The sequence below is a fragment of the Schistocerca piceifrons genome, chromosome 2, assembly GCF_021461385.2.
Source record: "Schistocerca piceifrons isolate TAMUIC-IGC-003096 chromosome 2, iqSchPice1.1, whole genome shotgun sequence".
Taxonomy (NCBI): domain Eukaryota; kingdom Metazoa; phylum Arthropoda; class Insecta; order Orthoptera; family Acrididae; genus Schistocerca; species Schistocerca piceifrons.
In genome coordinates this window covers 416726461-416744148 of record NC_060139.1, presented here as the reverse complement: position 1 = coordinate 416744148, position 17688 = coordinate 416726461, and the positions used below count along the sequence as shown (strand labels likewise).

General features: G+C 42.1%; 1 protein-coding gene across 2 annotated transcripts in view; it reads right to left on the bottom strand.

Moving 5' to 3' along the window:
• Positions 1-10543, bottom strand: part of LOC124776956 (macrophage mannose receptor 1-like) — a 48757-nt gene extending 38214 nt beyond the window's left edge. Inside the window, exon 1 of one of the 2 annotated variants that reach the window (XM_047252189.1) lies at positions 10478-10543. The gene's annotated coding sequence lies outside the window, so the exon portion shown is untranslated. Of the gene's footprint in view, positions 1-5201; positions 5342-10477 lie in introns of those variants that run through there. The other variant, XM_047252190.1, reaches the window with a different exon arrangement.
• Positions 10544-17688: the final 7145 nt, after the last annotated feature.

Below are 17688 nucleotides of genomic sequence, written 5' to 3'. Positions count from 1 at the left end.
CATCAAGGTTAATATGAGCCTAGGAGCGCCGTGGTCCCGTGGTTAGCGTGAGGAGCTGCGTAACGAGAGGCCCTTGGTTCAAGTCCTCTCTCGAGTAAAAAGTTCAATTTTTTATTTTCAGAGAGTTATCAAAGTTCAGGCACTCACACATAATCAACTTCGCTCTCCAAAATTCCAGGACATGTTCAGATTTGCTTGAATATATGCAGGATTTGACGGTCTACACATGGAAAAATTTGAAAACGTTGAAAACTTATGTTTTGACAGAGCGCAGGGAAAACTGTGCGACCGTGAAACTGTTGCATTCATTTGTTGCAGTTCATGTGACTAACTCTTATGTTTTCATCACTTTTTTGGGAGTGATTATCACATCCACAAGAAAATCTAAATCGGGCAAGGTAGAAGAATCTTTTTACCCATTCGCCAAGTGTATAAGTTAGGTGGGTCGACAACAGATTCCTGTCATGTGACGCACATGCCGTCACCAGTATCTTGTAGAATATATCAGACGTGTTTTCCTGTGGAGGAATCGGTTGACCTATGACCTTGCAATAAAATGTTTTAGGTTCCCATTGGAGAGGGACGTCCTTTCGTCTACTAATCGCACGGTTTTGCGGCGCGGTCGCAAAACACAGACACTAAACTTATTACAGTGAACAGAGACGTCAATGAACGAACGGACAGATCATAACTTGGCGAAAATAAATAAATTAAGCTTTTCACTCGAGGGAAGACTTGAAACAGGGACCTCTCATTCCGCAGCTCCTCACGCTAACGGCGGGACCACGGGGCTCCTAGGCTCATATTAACCTTGATGTTGACTATCTTGCACATGGACTACTCAGTTTGTATATTTTGCTTATTTTTTTCATAGTTGCACACAACTTCTTCCTGTTTTCTCGATTGATCCGTGTTCACTTTTTCAAGGCCTATCCACTGTGCCAACTTATAACTAAATCTGAGGGGGGTGCGATGGGGAGGTTCCTTTGTAAGTTCTAGAGGACTGATGACCTCAGATGTTAAGTCCCATAGTGCTCAAAGCCATTTGATTTTAGCCACTATTTTATAACTATGATTCACAAAATTTTATTTTACATGCTCTAGGCTCTAATGCGTAAAATACATTTTTAGTATTATTCTTTCACAGATGTTATTCACATCCTCTGAAGTAATTTGAAACGAAGAAATTACGAAAACTATTTCAGAATACTGAAGTTCTTTCAGCGTTCAACAGGGGAATGAAGTGAAGATGTGAGGCACTGACGGACTACTATGTAAAAGGCTGTAGGTTTATTGGTTAAAAATAACGTTACATCACAATATTGAGAATAGTTAGCTCATTCCTAAGTAACTGATAGTTAAAGAAGCTTTTCGTAGTATCTACGGTTGGAGATTGGTTACAAATTATTAACTGAACATTACGGAATGTGTGGGAGAGGGGAAGAAAACAACCCAGTTCTCCCTTTAGCTGTTTCCGCATTATTTGGACGTGGCGAGAAAGCATGCTCCGTTTGCTCGTCCAGTTGTAGTTCCAATTACTTTAATTTCAACTACAGTGCTTCAAACTTTGATATCTTAACAATGCTGTAAAAAGGTGGAGTAGATATACTACAATTTCCAGCATGTATGATATTAAATGTTTCATTTTCAGGCCTAGGTTAACAGCACGTGTATTTGGAGAAATGCTTAACACAATGCTGGCTTGTAATTCGTATGTATTGCAACCGGTTATGGTCTTTGACCATCCGTCACGTAAGAATGAACACCATCACAACATCACATGTCATACATGCCTTCACGTACGAAGAAAAATCTAGACTTATAAAAAAAAAAAAACAGTTCCAGCGTCAGTCACATTTATTTTGTCTATACGCGTTTCGATGGTTCACGTCGTTATCTTAAGGCGGAGAACTATTTAGTGACATAGCTGGTGTTAGTGAAAAGAACAGATCCCTTCACACAGCAACAGACCTAGTGAAAGGGAGGTTACGATGCACCCTGGATTAGGAAGCGCAGTGTTACAGATAAAAAACAGCAATTTTTGGGAACAAAGTATAGTTAAAACGGAATACAGTCGAAAAAGGATAGTCCCTTCCTGCTTGGGTTGCAAGTACTCTCCACTGTACATTATTTTTACAGTGTATCTTTAAAGATGTTAACGATATCAGAGATATTGAGTACAAAAATAACTGAAAGGTGAAATTGGTGGATTGGTCATTTGTTACTGTACTTCACAATTCCAATAATTTATTAAATTGATATAAACGTAAGTATGTTTATGTTTCATTTAAATTATATACATAGCCTACAACACAATACAGACAAGGGCAGGAATCAATTATTATATTAGATGGTCAGCTTCAAATAAATATGTTTTCCTTTTATTTAAAAAAAATAATAAGTTCCAACAGATCCAGTATTTATGTTGCAGTGCTTGTATATAAATCAGATTTCATACAACAGAGGGGCGTTCAGTAAGTAAAGTGACACTTTTTTTTCTGAAAGCAGGTTGGATTTTATTCAGGTTTTTAATATACCATGTACTGAGGTGAGAAACGTCACGTGATTCCTCCTCATATCGTGTCGGACATCATTTTGTCCAGTATAGTGCAGCAGCTCAACGTGGCATGGACTCAACAAGTTGTTGTAAGTCCTCTGCAGAAATAATGACCCATTGTGCCTCTATAGCCGGTCCTAACAGCGGAAGTGTAGCCTGTGCTGGAATTTGTGCACGAACTCAGGCTCTATTTTGTCCCATAAATGTTCTATGGCATTCATGTCGAGCGATCTGGGTCACCTATCATCCGCTCAAATTGTGCAGAACGTTCTCCAAACAAATCACCAACAGTTGTAGTTCGCTGAAGCGGTGCATTAACATCCATCAAAATTCTATTGTTGTTTGGGAACGTGAAGTCCACGAATGGCTGCAAATGCTCACCAGTTAGCCGAACATAACCATTTATAGTCAATGATCGGCTCACTTGTACCAGAGGACCCAGTCCATTCCATGTAAACACAGCCCTCACCATTGTTGAGCCACCACCTGCTTGCACAGTGCCTTCTTGACCGCTTGGGACCATAGTTTCGTAGGATCGTCGCCACGCTCGAACGGTACCATCAACTCTTACCAACTGAAATCGGGACTCATTTGACCAGGCCGCGGTTATCCAGTCATTTAGAGTCCAACCGATATGGCCACGAGCCTAGGAGAGGCGCTGTAGGCGATGTCATGTTGTCAGTAAAAGCACTCGTTTCGGACGTCTGGAGCAAAATCGTGTACGACCGCCGAGTTCTCTGCAGGCATGCACGATCTCGCCGCCGTCACCAACATGTGTATCGCATTGCGAGTACAGATCCTTGAAGTACCGGTAAACTGCAGTAAAAACATCACTCTGTCGGGTCAAACGAAGTCCATCATCTGCGTCCAGCTCCCCGATAAAAGCTCGCTTGCGATCGGCACCATGTTTTATAAGGTGATACAACGATGCAAATTCGTCCTCTTGAAGCGATTTTGCTTTAGATCTGATCTCCAGTCCTTCAAGCTGCGGTCGCTTTATGCCTATAAGCTTCGACTTTATTTGTTTGATGGTCGCCTGCTGTGTGTTGGTGACACAGTCGCATACAACTCTCGCAGAACTGACTGATAAAAATCAGTCGCGCGTTTGACATCTTGCGCCCGTTGCCAGCTGTAGTTTTTTAAAGGATAATCGCATTTTCCGTTTGACCACAACATTCCACCAGGCTATCTTGCTCGGATATCTGCAGCATTGCTTGAGACAGTCCGCCCATGTCGTAGAGATTACATCTCGTAGTGGGGCATTGGCGAGAATAGAAACATTTAGGCTCCACGGAATCCTATGCCGTTTAGTATGCTGTTTGGCCAGATTTATCGTGGCACAGAGGGCGCAGTGGTCGGAGGAAGTAGCCGGAAAGACATCGGTGTCCAGAACATGTTGGCAAATATTCTCTGAGATGTACAAACGGTTTAGACGGCTACATGCGATGGAGGTCAGGTATGTATACTTTACCAGGGTAAGAAATTTTAGTTCCCACGTATCTTTCAGCTGCAGGTGAGGCACCAGATCATGTAACCCCCTACAGTAATTAAAGTTTGGCGATTTATCTTGCCTCTGGATCACACAGTTAAAATCACCAATAATTATCACCTTGGGTTGTGGCGTAACAAGCAGATGATGTCTTATTTAAAGAAGTTAGCTCTTTCTGATTTTAGAGTCGTTCCAGTTGGAGCATAGATATCGACGACGGTGACGTCAAAAATTTGGCAACATTTCGATATTGGTCACTGGGATTCCGTCTCGTGATACGTAGAATGGCCGCTGCGGTGTTTACGGTACTACGCGGAAGTACCGGCACGTCCGGTCGCTGTCGCGTCCCAAGCGAAACTAACCATTGGGCTATCCATACACGACAGACCGCACACGAAAATTTCCATATGTCATCAACCATTTGTCAACAACCTGTACTCGTGCATCCATTATGTGTATTCTCCTACGGGCGAGACATTTTACTTGAAAGTCGCTTGCTCGGTGTCGGGGGATGCATGCGACAGTGCAGTACCTGTGTTATCCCGAATGTATGCATGTCCAAAGGAACCTTGCATCGTATTCGAAATACGAGTAACACAGGCACAGCAGTATCGTGTTATCTGTTGGTTTCTGTATCGGTTTCTTCGGCCGATGTTAGTTTGGCGATTTTTCCGACGGTTCGCCAGCACGAGTGGCAGGCATCGTCTTAGCGTCTCCCTCAACCTCCTCCACCAGCAATGGTTGGTGAAGTTTTGACAATGCCAGCCACTCGTGCTGGCGAAATGTCAGACAAATCGTCAAACAAACGTCGGCCGAAGAACCCGAGACAGAAGTCAATAGGTAGTTTGGATTTACACAAACCAGAGGATGAATATTTATCTTGTCTATTTTTTAGGATGTGAAGAAGTCTGTGCTAATTTTAAGGCAGATTTTCGTACCATATTTTCCCCGGCTCGAAGTTTATCGCCAGCTCACTAGGAGCAATACTGTCGTTCTCTGCTACATTATCATAACATGGGCAGTACACTGGTTATATTTTAGTCTTCTATGGCCCACACTAAAAGAGCATCGGTAACAGAGCATCTCGCTTGGTAGGGTTTTCCGTGTTTCTGAATGTTGAACTCATTGCTCTTCCTCAAGAGACGATTTACTTACGGATGATACGCGCAGTGTGGTTAGCAGTCCGCTGTTTCTTATCCCGCACTGCCTCTCCGTGGTTATTCCCCAGACGCGGTCACGTGTGAAGGTCGCTGACAGCAGTTGGCAGCGGATCCGCAGCAGGGCTTTCTAAACAACAACGTGTGTCTCCCAGTTTCTCCTGTAAGTTCGACAGAGAGCCTCTCAAGTCCACGATACACAAAGCGAAAGCTTGGCTAGTTGTGTTTTATTTAGTGTTTCATCTAGTAAAGAGTTTAAGTCAGCGGGCAGTCTTGTCGTGTGGGGAATTGTAGGACGCTTCTTAAAACGTGGGGCGTGAAGCGTATGCAGGAAGCGGCTACCAGGTAACACAGAACATATGGGTTTAAGAAGGACATAGAAATTCTTCCACTGGCCCAATATATTACGTTTTGATTTCAAAGGGAGATAAATTTCGGCTTATTAATAACACATAGTTGAATTCGCCGTAGCAGATCGGGGCAGGAGCGTCCAAGGAAAGGAACCAGAACTTGTTTGCTTGTCTCGTGAGCTCTTAGCTCACGTAGTACTAGAGGAAGAATCTGGATGAAACAAGATATTACAGCAATAACAGTTTGTATCGCAGAGATAATTTGGCTGCCTGTGGTAGAGATGTGTTTATAGCCGTAATTAATTCAGTAGCTTCTTCTGAGGGTAGGTTAGAATCTAAGTATTAAATAATTTGGACCGTGTTAGAGAGGGTCAACCATTGTAATCACATGTCCTACCTCAAGGGGAATAGCGGCAGATTTGAGGGAAATCTTACAGAGAATTGTGTGTCTTCCTGATCATGTTGTAGTACCTGGGTGAGATTTCAGCTAACCCTTCGTAGATTGGGAGACTCAGGTTATTTTTGGTGGGTAGTAGGGACAAGGAATCGTGCGAAATTTTTCTAAACACCATATTCTAATGTTACATTGAGAAGTTAATAACAGAACCGTTTCGCTATCATAACAATTTGAACCTTCAGATTACGAGGGTCACTCCAAAAGAAATGCACTCATTTTTTTTTTAAATCCATCTTTTATTCTACATGTTTGAAAGTTTTACAGTGTGTAGATACATCCTTTAGGAACAATATTTTCATTTCTCCACTTAATAACCCTCCCTCTCAACTGCCTTACGCCATCTTGCAACCAGCGCCTAGATACGCGAACAGTAAAATTCTGGACCAAATTGTTGGAGCCACTGTTTGGCAGCGGGCACAAGGGAGTCAACATTTTCAAACCTTGTTCTACGAAGAGAGTATTTCAGTTTTCGAAAGAGATGATAGTCACATGGAGCCAGGTCATGACTGTAAGGCGGGTGTTTCAGTGTTGCCCATCCGAGTTTTGTGATCGCTTCCACGGTTTTTTGACTGATGTGTGGCCGTGCATTGTCGTGCAACAGCAAAACATCCTGCTTTTGCCGATGTGGTCGACACGACTCAGTCGAGCTTGAAGTTTCTTCAGTGTCGCCTCATATGCATCAGAATTTATGGGGGTTCCTCTTGGCATGATGTCCACAAGCAAGAGTCCTTTGGAATCGAAAAACACCGTAGCCATAACTTTTCCAGCAGAAGGTGTGGTTTTGAATTTTTTTTATTGGGTGAATTTGCATGATGCCACTCCACTGATTGCCTCTTGGTCTCTGGTGAAAAATGATGGAGCCATGTTTCATCACCAGTCACAATTCTTCCAAGAAATTCATCTCCACCATTCTCGTACTGTTCCAAAAGTTCGCTGCACACCGTTTTTATTGTTTCTCTGTGAGCCACTGTCAACATCCTGGGAACCCACCTGGCACAAACCTTTTTTAACTCCAACACTTTCAGTATACTGCAAACACTTCCTTCCCCTGTCCCAACCCAGCGTGACAATTCGTTCACTGTGATGCATCTGTCAGCAGACACCGATTCGTTAACTCTCTGCACATTGTCTGGAGTGTGTGCAGTACGAGGCCTGCCGCTGCGAGGACAATCCTCAATATTGCCGTGTCCGCTTTCATCACGTAACCTGCTTGCCCACCGGCTAACTGTACTGCGATCGACAGCAGCATCTCCATACACGTTTTTCAACCTGTTGTGGATGTTTCCCACTGTCTCGTTTTCACAGCACAGGAATTCTAAGACAGCACGTTGCTTCTGACGAACGTCATTGTAGCAGCCATCTTGAAGATATGCTATGACGGCGCCACTCTCGGGAAAAGGTTGAACTAAGTTTGAAAACAAGCAGGAAGGATGTATCTATACACTGTAAAACTTTCACACATGCAGAATGAAAACTGTGTGCATTTCTTTTGGAGTGACCCTTATACAAACAAACTTTCCCACTCAGTGAATGTAGAATAGCTAATCCATTGTTGCAGGACTGTTGTAGCATAACTGGTTACGGGTGTCCTTAGGAATGTAAAAGAAAAAGTAGGAAGGAAATTCTGTTTTGTAAGTGCAACGAGAAGCAGTTTTCAATGAACCAGACAGTCAACACGAAACATTAGTCTCTGAGTGTGAAAATGTTCTGTATAAATGGAAGAAGTTCAACAATGTCGTGCAATAACTCCTAGACACCTATGTACATAGCAAAATTTTGTGAAGCACCCGAAGGTCTCGCCGTCGATCGACAGCTGTATGAGAAAGCCGCTTCACTGCAGATTGAAACGTAGCCAAAGCCTCAGACAAACAAATACTGAACGAAGAAAACTTGTGCGTAATGACAGACATGCATGAAGCGTTAGACAAATTCGAAAGTCAATTTCTACTTCACAGTCTGTCAGAAACTGCTAAGCTGTTTCGGAATTTTAATAAATTAATAAAGGGATCAAAGCCATTTGTCCAGTGATCATAATGGCATCGAGACGGGGAACGACTGACAGAATATGCTAAATTCCTTTTTCCAAAACCATTTCATCGAAGAAAATCGGACTGCGGCTCCCCTTCTCAAGCGTAACACCAATGCAAAACTCGCAGATACAGAAACAAGCGATCATGGGCAGCAAATAGAACAGAAATTTCTAAACAGAGGAAAGGCCACTGGACCTGATGTGACACTAAGATGAATCTACACAGAGTACGGGAAAACGGTAGCCGGAGGAGCGACGCGTTCCTACTATAGGAGAAAATTTGCAGCTCCCTACTGGCCTTCTTCCAGCCAGCGGAGTGTTCGGTAAAAACTGGGGAAGTACTGCGCAAAGTACCTTCCGCCACATATCGCAAGGTGGAATTTAGTGTAAACGACTTGCTCTTAGCAATTTTGCAAAAAGCGGAGATTGATGACGAAATACCACAGTGCGGCATATATTGATACTGAAAGTGCCAGTGACGAAGACTGCGTGTCGATCCTGTTTTGTGACTTCAATCAAGTATTTATTCTCACATGCGTCTATTTCAGTACTACCTTGAAATACGTATCTGTTTCACAATTCTACAAAAAGCTCCTTTCAATGTTTACATTGGTGAAAATTATACGCCGTTCAACTGGTGACTTATATTGACATGTCCCTTCCCCTGTGTCTGTTGAATTGTAGAAATGTCATCACCTGACAGCTGAAGCTGCTGTTACATTTGTTATTAATTGTGTGACCAGCTTCGACCAAAGACAAATATCCAGTACAGAATTTTGTTAACAGCGTGAGTTTATAACACAGTGTCAAAATTTTAATTTTTGTGAATGTTATAAGTCACTTATAAATATTAAGTTTGACATTCGCTTGGCCTCTTCTAGCAGCTAACGTTAGTAAACCTGATGACAGGTTTACTGTTTCCCGTAGCAACAAAAAAGAAAAAAAAGAAGATTCTGCTCATGACAACCTTTTTTTCAGCAATGACTACAAAACAATTGTGCTGACATTGCTCGTTAACAGACTGTTTATGCTAGAGCAGTGGCGAGCTTGGTTGCACAATTTTGCCATATTGTTACTATCCGAATGTTTATAGAAGATATGTGACCAGAAGAGCAAATAATATGCAAACCAAGGTCTTACAGTGCGCTGTGAAGACCACAAAATGTCGATTAACAACTCTGCTTACACTTCTCTGTTCAGTTTCAAATTGACAGTATATCTAGTACTATCCTGATTTGGAGATGAAGGACATACACTGTATCGAAAGACGGGCTAAATCATTTGTAAGGTAATTAATCGAGACCGCAGTAAATCTAGAGAACTGACTGCCGAGATCACAACGAAGTACTCGTACGCACCCGAGCAGTCGACTGGTTTTCTACTAGATGAAAGTAATAAAGAAAAAGGGTATGGTATGAGTGCAAACAATAAGTGACAAATGTTGTCTTCAAACGTTCCTCTACGTTTATGAGCTGAATTACATATTTCACATACCAGATGCTTCAAAATATTATGCACAGATATTAATTTTCCTGAGGCTGATCAACGTACAGGTCTGGTAAATTAGACAAAAGCTGTATTAACGAAACTTTCTTTTCGGTATCATGTGATGCCACTAGGAGCCATCAACGACAGTTGCAGATTTAATTTGGTAACTGCAGAAAGAAGATTCAGACAAGTAATGTCAAAAAGCAAATCAGTTCAAAGACATAAGCGAGACAGTAATACCGGGTAGTTTTGGTGCGTGTCTTGAAATAATTCTACACAACATTTTTCTGAAGCAAAAAAGAACAGATGTAATGGAAATGGCCGGGATTCAAACACAGCAGGCAATCGCAAAGCGCTGAAAAAATGGTTCAAATGGCTCTGAGCACTATGGGACTCAACTTCTGAGGTTATTAGTCCCCTAGAACTTAGAACTAGTTAAACCTAACTAACCTAAGGACATCACAAACATCCATGCCCGAGGCAGGATTCGAACCTGCGACCGTAGCGGTCTTGCGGTTCCAGACTGCAGCGCCTTTAACCGCACGGCCACTTCGGCCGGCCGCAAAGCGCTGAGATTTGTAAACACGTTCTTTGTAAGGATGTTTTGTTGGGTATCTGGAACCTAATGCCATACAGGTGTGTTGCCATTTGTGCACTATAATCGCAAAGTGAAGAAACAGACAAAACAAATAACTTCCACAGCTCTATTTGATAATAAGTCGTCAGTGGTCAGAATGAAGAAAATTATTGTTTTTTCACACTTAGTCACAAATAGTTTGCAGAAGCAAAGAGCGGTGCTTTGAAGAAGTGATGTTTACAACTGTACTGAAAAGACGCATTGCTAAAGAAATAAACTCTGATGCAGATGAACGCTGAAGACAGATGTGAGAAGCCGCCGCTCGCAAGACGATGCAGCAGCGCGAGTGAAAGCGGCCTGGAACGGTACTCACTTGCCAGTACGCACCGCAGCGATGCCCTTCAGTCGTCGTCTGCTGGCCTCTCCGTTAGGACGTGCTGACGCGCGCTGCGGCTGCCCCCCCCCCCTCCCCCCCTCCCCCACTCTCCCGTCCCTACATCATCCCCGCCGCGCCGCGCTTATCTCATCCACGAGTATTCCGCTCTTGTCTTTGGTCACAACGCATTCTGTGAACTTTAACGACCAGCCACTTCCGTTGCCGAGTGGGAAGCACCTGTGCTTCGTGGAATATTTTCTCCGACTCCGTTCTATGCAACGCTGGTGCGTGAAGCGGTCGTTAACAGGTGTTCACTTGCCTGAATAATGCTCGCGTCAAAGACGCGTTCATTGACATCCACTGGAAACGTACCAGTATTGTTCAGTTGCGTGTTTAAAATTCTCGAATCGTCCATAATACTGCATGCTTTAACGAAATGTTTTTTAGTCAAGGGACAACAGGGCGTTTTAACACGTAGCTACACAAGAGCCACTTCTCTGATTTTGCTCGTTCTGAAAATAGCCGCGCTAAACAGCATAACACTCAGCACAATTCATTCTTAGCCATTAACATCGTATTTGTACAGCCAGTAACTGAGGTATCGACGTTGATTTCCAGTCACTTCAAACAGTCTACGTATTTAAGACACCTCTAGGTCCCTTGTCACACTATTCGAAGCACTCCTACGCCTGTTATTTCTGAGGATAAGGAGGCTACATACCGAACATTTCTGGAAAAAACGAAAATCGATATGCTGATCAACCTCCAAAGCTCTCGTACTGTTTAATTGACTAGTTTCACTCATCAGATACCCATTGCTCTAGCGACATCACGTCATAGGTTTAGGCACGATAGTCAACACGTAGCGGTGCGAGTTAGATCTCAAATGTTTAATTCCAACGAGCGGAACCTGATAATTAAATTAAATGACGCGTGGCGGCTTCAAATAATTGTTCTAGTGGCTCTGAGCACTATGGGATATAACACCTGAGGTCATCAGTCCCGTAGAGCTTAGAACTACTTAAACCTAACTAACTTAAGGACATCACACAAATCCATGCCCGAGGCAGGATTCGAACCTGCGACCGTAGCGCTCGCGCAGTTTCAGACTGTAGCGCCTAGAGCCGCTCGGCCACCCCGGCGGGCGGTGGCGGCTTATTTGTAAATTATCAGCACTGGTTGCAGCGTTCCCTCCAGGTGTTGTCTGCGTTTGCTAAGAAACGAGAAGTTAGTCATGGCGTCAAAAGTGTTGTAACCTCATCACTATATTCTTTTCTGTATAAAATTTAGCCCAACTGTACCTCCCGCTCTATAAAATTCTACGTGTTACCTAAACTATGTACCCACAAAGTGTTATCCAACTTAAACTTGGATGCTAACCTTCGACTAAACGAACCTAATTTGAACTGAACTGGTCTGAATACAACTTGCCTTCATATTAAATGCGCAACTGAAATAAAACAATTATCTGGCCCTAATCAAAATTTCTACTTACCTTGCGTCTTGAGAACATTGTGGCAGATTTCACGAAAGCGCAACAGCGACCAGCAAACAGGCAGCTACTAAGCTACGTAGATTTATATTTCTAGATAAAATTTCCAATTGTTGTATACAACATGCGGTAATATGTAACGACAGACAATGGGGTCGGGAGAGTAACTATACCTATGAAATGATATTCCAGGATAATGATTTTAGATTGAAGTATATTGAAAAAGACAGAGTACAGCTTCTTGTGAATTTCACAAATAACATTGATCTGAATAATAATATGCTTAACAAAGTGAACAATGATTTAAAAAGGGTAGTACGTTGACAGAGAGTTCCTATGAAAACGAAACAGCTTTATCAGTTTATATGTTAATACATGACTCAGGGCAGTGGGGTGGTCTTTCTCCTGGGGTGGTCTTTCTCTCAGCTCTGAGCAAGTGGTAAAAGTTAACTATGTCCCAATAATCATTTCTACAAATTCGGTGCGCAGTGCTGCAGTCTTATCTCAGACTTCTTCTCTCCAAATATAATAACATTATCCAAAATTTATATTCTCCTTGCTTTCTAATAAAGGGTGATTAAAGAAGATATGCAAATATTTTAATACGTTATTCTACAAGTAAAACTAAAGAAAAAATTCATATAAACAAAAGTCCACAAATGTTCAGTTACGGATTTTGCCTGAAATTTAGCAACTTCGCTAACATGAAACCATCGCGAAACTGTACGAGGTTAATTTAAAGCACGATTTCCATTATTTTGTTGTTATTGATGTGGTGAATCTAATAAAACATGTCCCAGACGTGTATCTGCAGTAGTTTTCCAGAACATCCAGAGAAGCAAAGATTATTATACACACATCCTTGCTTTACACCGCTACAACTGCGAATGCTTCCGATGCCTTACCGATGAAGCAGATTTTTGCCTGCGGTTTCTCATGGAAAGGGATTGTTAAGTGGGCATCTATTCTTCAGCAGCATCTTAAATAGCTCATTTGGTTCACGAAATCAGACTCATGGCACTTCTCTTGCAATTGTCGCAGAGAGATCATATCGATGATAAATCGGCAAGATCTGAAGCCACATTAAGATTCTGGGTAGAATTTGGATGCTAGGATTTGTAGTCGCATTAGGATGACTCTTGCATATGCCATTCTGGCTGCACTTAGGAGTGAAATGTCTCGGTAATTGTTCAAGTCACTTCCCATCCCTTTCTGTTTATACAGAGCAACAGTCTTCGAATTTGGCTTAATCATTGGGACGTACCGTCTTCTCAGCTGGTTGCGAAAAATGAGTTTAGGTGTTTGAGAAGGACAGGCTTGTTATACTTAATAACCTCTGCAGGGATCCCATCTTTACATGGAGTCTTTACATTAGCAGTATAACCTTTTGCTTCACTCAGTTCTTCCATAGCAGGCACTGCATCTACTTCTTCCGTAACTGACATTTGTTTCATGGTGTCAAGTGTATCCCTTCTAACGTCATTCTCAGCTGCATACAATTTGAGGTAGTGCTTGCCTTCACCTGTCTTGGACTTCAGAGGAACTGTTTTTCTGACAGTTGGACCAATTGCTTTCTTAATTCCATTATGCATAGCCGTAGTGTCCTCAGAATCGGCAGCTTTATGTATACCTGCTCATGAATTCAGCCAGTAGTTACCTACGCATCTCCTGGAAGTTTGCTGTGCCCTGTTCTTTGGTTCTCGCCAGTCACCCCGAGATATTCCATCTGGGTTTCTTTTGTAAGAAAGCCAGACTTCCCGTTTAGCTTCAATGACTGGCTAAATCTCTTCCAAATTTTGATCGTACGAGTCCTTTTACCTGTTTTCATTTATTTCATAAGCCAATACTGCCAGTTTGTAAATAACGCCAGCAAGTTGTGCCAGTTTGTTATCAACTTCCTTTCTGCTTTTCCTAGTACAGCTCTTTCAGAATTACTGTCAAATTCCTGTTTTCGATGTTAGTCATGCGCTTGATTTGCGCTGATACGAAGGGGACTCTCGGTTTGATGTGGTGATATTTCTTAGAGGTGACCCTCTTTATGCACGCCACCAGAGCGTAGTCAGTGTTTCAATCAGCACTGTGATAGCTTCGCGTCAATAGGACATTTTTGAGATCTGCCAGTGATGAGGGCGGGGCTGTCTCCAGGATACCTTGTTCGATCCTTAAGTTGAAAATATGTGTTTGTATTGCATAATCCATAAAAACAGCAGGCTTTCAGCTGTCTCTCGCCATTTTTATTCATTTTACCACTCCATGATCACCCAGGCAAGTTGGCTACATGTCATTATCTGATCCAACTCGAATATTGAAGTCCTCTAGAGTATTTAGTGACTCGGAGCCGGGTACTTCTTCTATTCTGTCATTGAGTAAATCGTAAAGCAGATCCTTCTCTTTCATGTTACTTGATAAAGTGGGAGCGTACACATTCCAGATGTTGATAGTGTGACTTGGAAACCACATACATAAAATAAGAATTCGATCTGTTTCATCAGATGGCGAACAATAGAATTCAGGAAGGCGTTTTTAGCTGCGAATCTTACTGTGTGAAGTCTGGCTCGTCTTAAGACTTCGTCCGCAGCTCGTGGTCGTGCGGTAGCGTTCTCGCTTACCACGCCCGGGTTCCTGGGTTAGATTCCCGGCGGGGTCAGGGATTTTCTCTGCCTCGTGATGACTGGGTGTTGTGTGATGTCCTTAGGTTAGTTAGGTTTAAGTAGTTCTAAGTTCTAGGGGACTGATGACCATAGATGTTAAGTCCCATAGTGCTCAGAGCCATTTGAACCATTTGAACCAGCCTACGACAAGTGAAAGCAGGGGGAGGTGGACGAAAATTTGAGACATGGAAAGGTGGAATGGGATTTAATAAAGCAAGATACAATATAGCAAAGCGTACAATGGCCGTCATTTGAAGAGTTTTAAAAAAAGGGTCCAAATTTAGAAGACCTAATAATATGGCAGCAGAGAGAGCGTATAATTAATTTGGAGTTCAATTTCTTTGAGGTAATTATTACTGAATTAAGGAAACTTGCTACCAGCTTGTTGAAACGTTTCATCTGCCATATCGCTTCAATAAAGAGAAACAGGACGCGGTTTATAAAGTGCGTGTTTGTTTTTTGTTAAATTTGAGGAAATACTAGGCGAACATAAGTTTACCGCCGACCAAATATATAATGTGAATGAAAACACATTGTCCAGAGTTCACAAACCTTGTAAAGGATTGCCCCAAAAGGGATACACCAAGTGGGCGCTATCACAAGCGGAGAAAGGGGTCTTCCAATTACCTGCATATGAGCAGTGAATGCAGCAGGCGAGTTTACATTTCCCACGTTAATAATTAAGCGCACCAGAATGAATGACGTTTTGCAGAGCCGAGCGGCATTAAATACAGCATTGGGATGCACAACAGATGGCTGGATAACATCATAACCATTTGTCCGATAGCTAGAATACTTGACAAAATGTGCAGAATTAGTAAAAAGGGGCCAGAAACATATTGTGCTGTTACTGGATGGACATAGCACACACACTAAAAATTTAGAGCCAGTTCATTTGGCTCGTGATTATGGTACAACCATGCTGTCATTTCATCATCTACAGCCATTGGACAGACACTAAGAAACAGCTACAATGAAGCGGCAGCTTTATCTCTACGTTCAAATTCTAGCACTGCCGTAAAACAAGCTAACGCTGCAGATTTCCTGCGCAATATGTATGGACACAGCACTAAACTGTCTTAGGCGACAAGCTTGTGGTCAAAAAGAAAGAAATGTCATCATAGAAGAAGACTTGTAGCCACTACTGGTGTGTACTGTTGATCAGTCAGACCAAGAAACGGTTGATGGCACTGAAGCAGCAATTCTAAGATCGGTAAAGCCGCCTAACGTTGCAGGGCAGCTCAGTGAACAGTGTGGACCTTATACAATGTCTCAACAATGTGGACCGGAAAACAATATTGCAACAGTTGCCGACATTAACAGTCAATAAATAATGTTTATCTTGGACACCTTACCTCCTACCCCACGTGTAACAACAGTTAACAAGGAAAATCCGAAACGACGTAAACCAGTTCTGCAATAATCATCAAGTCGTTCCAGAAAGGCAATATAAGCCAAAAAAGCCAAATAAAAAGAAGAAATCAGTGCGGAAACCTATATAAAAGAGACAGTTAGATAAAACCTTAAGAAGAACAATATACATATATATATGACAGAGTTGGTTACGTGAAATATCTAAGGAAGATCGAGAAGAAGACATGATTCAGTGTATGAAATGTAAAGGTATCTGTGGAAGTTTATAGTTTGTAATTTTTTATTGTGACCTTTCGTTACGTTATGCCATGGATTTATTATGTCGTTTCAGACTTCTTACCCAGATACGACTTAGGCTATTGGGGATACGGATTAAATACCATGTGCCTTAATCGTACCAAAGACACAGATTTGGAATGGGATTCAAATTCATTTTGGGGAAAGATTTTTGCATTTGTGTAGGAGCTGGTTGATAGCTTTAAAAATAAAGATTCGGTGTACCTAAAACAAATTGCGTTATTTACAATACACCATTAAATACAGCAATTCTCCCTTAACGTACTCTGCGACGAAGGTTGTTGACATCAACAAGCCCGCCTTCATAAATCACAGATTTCAGGTACAGCGTCTCCCCGACCAAACCATTTGGAAGGGAAAGAATTGTCCATAAGGCATCGCACTGTGCCGTTGAAGTGAGGATGGGGGATACCACCATACTTGTTCTACAGTTTCATTTTTTTTTTTTTTTTTGAGTCATCAGTCTTCTGCCTACTTTGATGCGGCCCACCACGAATTCCTCTCCTGTGCCAACGTCTTCACTTCAGAGTGGCACTTGCAACATACGTCCTCAATATTTGCTGGATGTATTCCAATCTCTGGCTTCCTCTACTGTTTTTACTCTACAGCTCCCCCTAGTACCGTGAAAGTCATTCCCTGATGTCTTAACTGACGTCCTATCATCCTGTCCCTTCTAATTCTCATCGTTTTCCACATATTCATTTCTTCTCAGCTTCTGCGCAAAACTTCCTGTCATTGCTTATCTCATCATTCCACCTAATTTTCAACATTAGTCTGTAGCACCACCTCTCAAATGCTTCGATTTTCTTCTGTTCCGGTTTTCCCTCAGTCCGTCTGTCACTACCATACGTTGCTGTGCTAAAAACGTATATTCCCAGAAATTTCTTCCTCAAATTAAGGCCTATGTTTGATACTAGTAGACATTTCATGATCAGGAATACCCTTTTTGCCAGTGCTAGTCTGCCCCTGATATCATCCTTGCTCCATCCGTCATTGGTTATTTTGCTGCCTAGGTATCAGTATTCCTTAACTTCATCTGTTTCGTGATCATCAATCCTGATGTTAAGATTCTCGCTATTCTCGTATTTACTACTTCTCATTAATTTCGTCTTTCTTCGATTTACTCTCAATCCATATTTTGTACTCATTAGCATATCATGTAATTCTTCTTCACTTTCACTCAGGATAGCAGTGTCATTAGCGAACTATATCGTACCTTGAATTTTAATTCGATTCCTGAAACTTTCTTTTATTTTTATCATTGCTTCTTCGCTGTACAGATTGAACAGTATGGGCGAACGGCTACATCCATGTCTTACACCCTTTTTACTCAGAGCACTTCGTTCTTGGTCGTCCACTCTCATTATTCCCTCTTGGCTTTTGCACATATTGTA